Raw genomic sequence first — 8,732 nt, forward strand, 5'->3', positions numbered from 1 at the left:
GTAAACAACTGTAAACCTACTTTTTAGCCCACCCTTGTATTTGAGAACCTAAACCCACATCCTTTGAAGGTCTTGGATGACTTCTGTCTCCTTGTAGGAATATGTTTACAGATTAATTATAGTCTAAGTTGCCTTTTACCAGATCAAATATTGTGTGGGTGGTATATTCTAGGAAACTTGATTTTAAAATACTCCACCATGGTTCCTAATATGGAGATGACCATAATTAGAGGAAGCAGTAGGTTAGATTGGAAACGGTTTACGGTTGGGAGCTGGTGTTTTGACCCTTTCCTGTATATTTCGTTGATATTCCCCAGCCCGTGGTGGTCTTTGGTCTGTGGCTCATAGCCTGGCCAGGGGGTTAGCCAGAGGTCTCAGTGAGAGCAGTAAAGGAGGTCGTGGTGGTCTTTGGTCTGTGGCTCATAGCTTGGCCAGGGGGTTAGCCAGAGGGTTAGCCAGAGGTCTCAGTGAGAGCAGTAAAGGAGGTCATGTGTGGCAGGTCAGCAGGGCCGCTACACCCACTTGTCTGGGGAGGAAGTGGAGGCTGGATCAAGACAGTGGTCTTTTCCTGCTTTTAGACAATGCCAAAGCATCTCAGACAGGGTTTTCCTTTATTTTTGTTTATGTGGAGTCGGTTCAGACACAAGTAAAGTTGTGGTGTCTTAACCTCTAGTAAGATTTCAAACATACATCTTGCTTCATCAAGCTTGAGGTCCTAGGAGTCCAGTTTGTATCTTAGAGATGGTAGTATTCTGAATTTAGAAGGATAAAGAAGATACACTTTCATTTAAATATCATATTTTTTGACTGGTAATTAATGAAAAACACTTTAGTTTTCCTTTTTAAGAAGAAGGATAAGAATCCTACACATAGGAAGTTTATTTTCATAAAACATAGTTTACTTTCATAATATTTTTGTAGAATTGGGCAAATTTGGGTTTAAAAACTGGGTCTTAACCAAGTGAGCAGGAGGACTAGGACCAGGAAATAAAATCAGTTAAACTTTTATCCGACTATGCTAGGTATGTGTGAACACATCTTTTTCTCACACAAAGGATGTGCAGGTTTTTTCAAACAAAAATTCATGAAACACCCCTGGTCAGTTTGGCTCAGTAGTTAGAGCATCAGCCCGAGGACTGAAGGGTTTAGGGTTTGATTCCCAGTTAAGGGAACATATCCTGGTTGCAGGTTCGATCCCTGGCCCCAGTCAGGGAAAGTGCAGAAGGCAACCAGTCGATGTATCTCTCTCACATCGATGAATAATGTTTTAGTATAAGTATGTCTCACATATGCAAATCTTTTTATACATTCAATATTTGGGACATCCTTATACTAAAAAATTGTCCATTTGGTTATCTAAAACACATTGAACTAGATACTTTGTATTCTACCTGGAATGCTATACTATGGCAATAAAAAACACACACCAGGGTATGGTGTATGTTCGTGAGCAGAAAGATTACATAGTAAAATTGAATTTTAAAAGGGTCAGTCCCTATTTAATTTGCATCTATGATACCTCAGGATCCTCATTCTTCTCATCCCACTAATACTGATGAATGCCTGTGAAGTGTGAGGCAGATACAAAATCAAATCAGCTTCCAACTTCACCTTCAAAAATGGAGTCTTTTTGCTGGTACTTGCTATAGGATTTTTTTATTTTATTTTTTTGAGGGGGGTGACTAATGGTAAGATGTATAAAATCTGGTAAAAACAGATCAAATTGTTGTAAACATCTCTTCTTAGCTCTCAAACTTTAGTGGTTTTTGGGTAGTTTTAAAAATTATAATCTATAATAGATGCTTAAGACAAGAATATTTTTGAAAATTGGAAATTAAAAAATTAGTTTTAAAGAGTTTGAATAGTGCATTATTTTATAAGCCCTCATTAATTTTTCTTTTTTTTTCAGTTTTTTTAATCTCACGAAAAACGATTTTAAATATAATAATGTTACATGCAATAAACATCAATATTTCAAGAATAAAAGGATTTTAAGTATAATAATATTACCAAAACTGTACTAACATAGTATGATATCACAAAAGTTGTAGGAAATATTAAAAATCTGCAAATAACAGGATTACTTCTATTATATTTTAGAATATTTCCCCCCTCTGGCTCTATTTTTGTTCATTAGTTTCTTTTCTATTCTTCTGAAATAGTCATTGAAACATCTCTGTGGAAATATAAAGAAGTAATATAATTTTGCAGAATATGATTAACCAGTGTAAGTTTGCCAAATTTGACTTTATGGCTATATTCTAGGAAAACAGAAAAGCAAAACTCAATAAGGAAATAGTCTGGAACTAAATTTCAATAAATGTCCCAGAGATGAAGCTTTGTGTCAAGGTCCTTTGTACATTGATTTAATAGATTGGGTTTTTGCAGTTTTAAACACATTATTCCTTGAAGCTTATCCTGATGAAATAACATAATTAGATCCAGTCTTCCCATTCTCCTTGCTCAGCTCTGGATTGGAGGGGATGGCCCTGCAGGCTGCATTCCCAAGACCAGTTACTGCATGAGTTTTAAAGTTCCCTATTTTAATTTTTTTATTTTTTAACGTATTTTTAAAAATTTCTTTATTGGTTAAGGTATTACAAATATGTCCTCATCCTCCCATTAACCCCCAACCTCCCCCCCACCCCCTCATGCTATACGGTATTGGAGGAGAGCTCTATGGATACCCTCGACCACCAGAAAGATGAACAACTGGATCCTAGGGCAAATTAAGCCTGAAACATCCCTGGAGGCAAAAATGACAGGACTGAAGTTGTCCTACTTCAGGCACATCATGAGAAGGCAAGATTCTTTGCAAAAGACAATAATGCTGAGAAAAATAGAAGGCAGTCAAAAAAGAGGAAGACCAAATATGAGATGGGTTGACTCCATACAAGAAGCCATAAGCGTGAGTCTGCAGGAGCTGAGCAGGGCTGTTGACAGGCCATTGCAACATCATTTGTTCATTACGTCATCAGGAGTTGGAGCTGACTTAGTGGCATGTAGTAATAAACAGCTCTCTGGTGGGGAAAAGATGATTATGTGTAGCCACAGAAAAGTGGAAGAGACGAAGGGAGTGTACCAATCAGGGCCTGATCCCTGTCAGATCCCGTTCTCCCATTCTCCTTGCTCGGCTCTGGATTGGAGGGAATGGCCCTGTAGGCTGCATTCCTAAGACCCCATTTCATCTCCCTTTTGGCTAGTTTCAGTTACCGGATGGCCCTTACAGGAGACAGGCGGGCAGGCAGAACGGAGAAGCCGGCTGAGTATTTCTCTTCTCTCTCTGCATGGGCTGCCTCTCTGACAGTGCCTGTGCCTTCTGCATGACCCCAGCTTTCGCTTGCAGACCTCGGGCTCTGATCTCTAGTACCATTCGCTTTCCCTCCTCTGATTCACGCAGGGCAGTGTCAACTGGTGTTGTTGATTCACGGTGCCTTTCTAGCTTCTCAGATCTCTCATCTTCCATGTTGTCAGTTCCCTGTGTTAAATTCTTGCTGTTATATGTACTTGAAGGTTTCTTGTTTTTTGGATAGACTTTGCTCAGTACAGAGAACATAGGATTTTTAGGAGAATATCAGGAAACCAAGGATCCATATTTTTCTCTCATTGACATAGTCTTCAGGGAATTCCAATAAACAAATGAACAACATTTCCTTTAGCATGAACACTCTGTTTCAAGGATCAGAGATTGCTCAGTGTCTTCCAGAGCAGACGACTCCCAAGAATGTTTGACATGAGCCTGCGCTTTGCCCCAAATCAAGTTTTTCTTTATTTTCTCAGTGAACTCAGACAATTTCCTTTTTTCTAATGAAGGTGAAGTGCTATCATTTCTAGAACAATGATTGTTACTTAAATAAGTAAGGGAAAAAAGAATAAAAAAGGCAGAATGAGATGGGAAAAAAAGGAGTTTAGAGATAGGAGAAAGGAAATAAAGATGACATAGGATCAGATAATATAGCTAATCTCTTTAAGAGAAGGATAATAGCTTTCATTTATGTTTTTATATTTTTATTGATTTCAGAGAGGAAGGAGAGAGAGAGAGAGAGAGAGAGAGAGAAGAGAGAGAGAGAGAAACATCAATGATGAGGGAGAATCATTGATCAGCTGCCTTGTGCATGCACCCCACTGAGAATCAAGCCCACAACCTGGGCATGTGCCCTGACCAGGGATTGAACTATGATCAAAATCATAATTCATAGTAAATATAAAAATGAAGTTTTTAATATACATTGAAAATATTAATCATCACAACCTCTCAGTGAACCCTTTTTTTGCCAGCAAAGGAAAGGGAACTATTTCATTGTGAAAGCAGTGAGCTTGCCAAATGGGCAGCAATAGCACAAACCTGATGGAGGGGGTGCCGTGGCCGTGGGCTATGCAGGTGTAAAAGCCTTACTCATAGATACTGAGAACAGAATGATGGTTGACAGAGGGGAGGGGTTGGGGGCTGGGTGAAAAGGTGACAGGATTAAGAAGTAAACGCTGGCAGTTATAGAATAGTCACAGAGATATGAAGTACAGTATAGGGAATATCGTCAATAATATCGTAATAATTACGAAGGGGGGCAAGTGGCTACTTGCAATATCAGGGGGACCACTCTGTAAAGTACATGATTTTCTAGCCACTATGCTGCACATGTGTATATTCATACAGAATAATACTGAATGTAACTGTAATTGGAAAAAAAGAGACAATTTATTATTTTTTTAATGCCTTACTCCAGACATTTACTTACAACCTTGTGAGTTAAGGGCCTTATTAGCTGACCTGTTAGGAGAGGTCAACCCTTGAATTAGGATTTGTGTAAGTTACAGAGGCACTCACTGCTTTCTGGCATCAAATACAAAGAAGACAAGGCCTTTCTTAAAAGTCGCAACATTATATAGTTCTACAGTTTACCATTACCTTAAAGCAGTGGTTCTCAACCTTGGCTGCACATTAGAATCACCTGGGAATACTTTTATAATCCTGATTTCTGGGCCTCATCCTCCGGAAATTCTGTTTCTTTGTTACTAATGTTGTGGCCCCACCCCATAACAAAGAAACAGAATTTCCGGAGGATGAGGCCCAGAAATCAGGATTTTAAAAAGATTCCCAGGTGATTCTAATGTGCAGCCAAGGTTGAGAACCACTGCCTTAAAAGGCTTTGTGGCCAGGCTGCCTCCGTTTAAATGCTGCCTTCCTCACTTCCTAAATGAGGCACTTGGAGCAAGTTAGTTAACCTTGTGAGGCCTCCTTTGTAAAATAGATACAGAAACAACACCTCCTTCAGAATCTCATTGTGAAGGTTAAATTTGCTCATGGATATAAAACTTAGGCCAGATCTAAAACTTAGTAAACACCCAGTAAAGATTAAATATTATAATTGCTCAAAATGATACCTATGATTTTAGAGCCTGTGTTAAATTTAAAGTGTGTTAAATTCAAAGAGTGGGAAATATACTTTAGACAAATGCATAAAGTCATATACCATATTAAATGTAAGATATCATGCTGCTTTAGAACTTATTCTATCTCACAAGCAAAGGCGAAGAAAAAAAAGCTGCACAGTGACAGCTGGGAGATTTGACAAATGGGCAGCAAGAGAAAATCAATAAAAAAGTAAAATTCCTTTCTTCAGGCACATTCTGTACATGCAGGTTGAAGGGAAATGCAGCTGCATTTATGGCAGCAAAGTAAGCAGAATAACTGGGCTTGGGAAATCTGTAGCAAACTAAAGTCACTGCATTTAGATGGACAACATGTTGGGAAATAATTAGGTCTGAAACTGTGGTTAACATTCAGCTTGCATTCACTCTGTTTCCTGAGAGTTTTAGCTTACTGAAGTCAAATGACTTTTTTTTTTTTTTTTGCAGATGGAAAATTATGAGCTGTTTAGGGAAATAAGCACATGTCTTAATTGGGCAATGTCACCTTTTCCAAGAAAAGTGTAAATGAAACTTTAAAAAATAGTTTAGATAGAAAACAATTGATATGAACTTTCTCTCTCTCCCTTCCTTCCTTCCTTCCTCCCTCCCTCCCTCCCTTCCTTCCTTCCTTCCTTCCTTCCTTCCTTCCTTCCTCTCTCTCTCTCTTCTTCCTCTCCTCTCTTTTCTCTCTCTCTCTCTCTCTCTCTCTCTCTCTCTCTCTCCCTCTGTCACTATCATTTTGGGACCCTAATTTTGTAGTAGGCTCTGACTTAGTCCTGTTTTAATGATTTTGATGATTGAGAGGGTCCATGCAGGATATGTCACTATCATTTTGGGACCCTGATTTTGTAGTAGGCTCTGACTTAGTCCTGTTATAATGATTTTGATGATTGAGAGGGTCCATGCAGGATATCCCATATGAAAGACAATTGAAAATAGCAAAATGACTTTATTTATGAATGAATGCATTTAGGTTTAGGAAAGTGTAAATAACCATGCACATACTTTTAGAGAATTTGAGATCCTACTGATCCCCTCCAGAACCAAGTTAACATTTGTTGACTCAAATAAGTTGGTTTCCCATCTCTCCTGACTCATCTGGCTGGAACAACTTTAATGCCAGTGTGGGATTGACCACATGATTCTTCTAGGAAAAGATAGGAAATGCATCAGTGTGATTTGAGCTCGTAAGTGTTGAGCAATGCTTTTTCACAGTGAATCCATTGTTCTACCTGTGGCACTTTATGCCAAACACAAGCCTTGTTTGGACACCAATCCTTCTTCCTTAATATTTGAAAATGCCTAAGTGTGGCCTTTGACTAGTTTAATGCCCTCACCTCCTCAAGTGTTCAGTGGGAGCACAAATCATTTATTAAAGATGACTATAGGGTCACTTTTTCAGAACTAGAAATAAGCTCACATGGTTGAGAGTAAGAGCAATGAGAGCGAATGCTCATTCTGTGCCTAGGCCTGAAGGGAGATGGGTGGGGGGCCCCAAGGTCCCGCTCACTGTCTTTCTCCTGGTTTTATTTATATGGTCTGTGGAATTGAGGCCCTATCAGAGCTCCTGGATTCCCTCCTTCCTTGAGACCGCATCATTCTGAAAACACTTAGAAGGATAAAGGGCTCAGAGCTACTAAGGAAAATGTGATTAATCACAACTTCTTTTAAATCACTAGTTCATGAGCAGAAGTGGAGAAAAATGAGCATAGTGAAAGCAGTGAGTTGTGACCAATGAGCATCAGTAGCACAAAACTAATAGAGGAGAGGAAGTGGGACTCAAATGGGACAACTATGCCCTTTTTCCTGAATGTTCACACCAGTTGAATGAACTATGTACGTATAAGGAGGAATGCCATCTCTTCCACTGTAGTGGAAAAGGGGGGCAACTCTCCTGCAAAACTTTCCTGGGTCATCCCAAAAGAAGTACTGTCCCTCTCCACCCAGTTATCATAGCACTTTAAACATGCTCCTTGTCATAGTAATTAACATCTCTTCTTCCCCTCAGTTATATGAGACTGGGAGAAAAAAAGAATATTAAAAATAAATCTAAATAAATGGATTTTATAAATTATTTTGATAGTGTGGTCAAGGAAGGCCTCTTTGAGACAGTGATATATAAGCTGAGACCTAAAGAATGAGCAAAAACTGGCTATAAAAGCAGGGGAAAAGGATGTTCCAGAGAGACTGGAGAGCATGTGCAAAGTCACCAAGAAAAGAGAGGATGTGGGGTGTGTACTGAGGAACTGAATGTAGGCCAGTTTGACTGGAACTTGGTGAATGTTCCATAGCAAAATAGAGCCTCAGGGAAGGCAAATTCATGCCCAAAATAAATGTCTGTTCCAATGAACAAAACATTGTTCCTTCCATAATGGAAGTGTTTCAGGGTAATAAACCTGCCACCAGGTAGCTGGCTGGTCACCATGGGAAACGGTGGCAGAAGGAGGCTCAGTGCTGGTCTCTGCTGCTGGCAGACCAAGCACTCAGCAGTGGCTCTAGCCAGATCTCCTGGGTGAGTGACAGTTCATGTCACTGGGCCCATGCATAACCTCCATCGCTGCCACCATGGTCACTTTGTTCATCAGCCCTTTGGGCGACGACGGTGGGGGCAGGGAAAGAGGCTGACTGGTATCCACAGTACAGGTCATTCTATCTATTTGATTATTAAAATCCTCCTCTGCTAGCATCACCTGAGACACAAATATCTTCACAATTTTTGGCCATTCAGATAGGTCCATCCAAATACCTCTGTCCCAAATTTCTCTGTCCTCAATTTTTCAATTATTTTTCTTACAAGTCCCAAACCAACCAGTTAAACTGTTGGCCATCCCACCACCCACTCCCACTTAAAAAAGGAAAAAAAGGAGACCCTGACAACTACCTCTAATTTCATTAGTTAAGTGATTTTTAAGTAATTTTTTTTCCTGGAATATATTGCTTGACCAGACACAGATCAGAAACTATTTCTTACTTAATTATTGGAAAGCTTGAATCATAAAAGGTAATTGTCAGTTAAAGATAGTTCTACTTCTAGAAGCATACTTAAAATCCAACACAAGATAATCACTTTGGTTATCCTATTACCTTGAGGGAAATAAGATCTTACCAAGTATCTTTATTACTATGCCTTCTTCTTCTTTTTTTTCTTTTGTATATGAAACTCAGGAAAAAAAACAAAGCTTAGAGAAAAAAAAAGCAATAAGTAATGTACCAAAGTTATCACACAGTATTTTTTTTAATTTAATTCTGTTAAGGTTTAAAATTATGAAGTGGCAAAGTCTCTTTCCATTCTCTCCCCGTTCCCCACCCCCCTTTGCCCACCT

The sequence above is a fragment of the Myotis brandtii genome, unplaced genomic scaffold (genome assembly GCF_000412655.1).
Source record: "Myotis brandtii unplaced genomic scaffold, ASM41265v1 scaffold1663, whole genome shotgun sequence".
In the NCBI taxonomy this organism is placed as follows: Eukaryota; Metazoa; Chordata; class Mammalia; order Chiroptera; family Vespertilionidae; genus Myotis; species Myotis brandtii.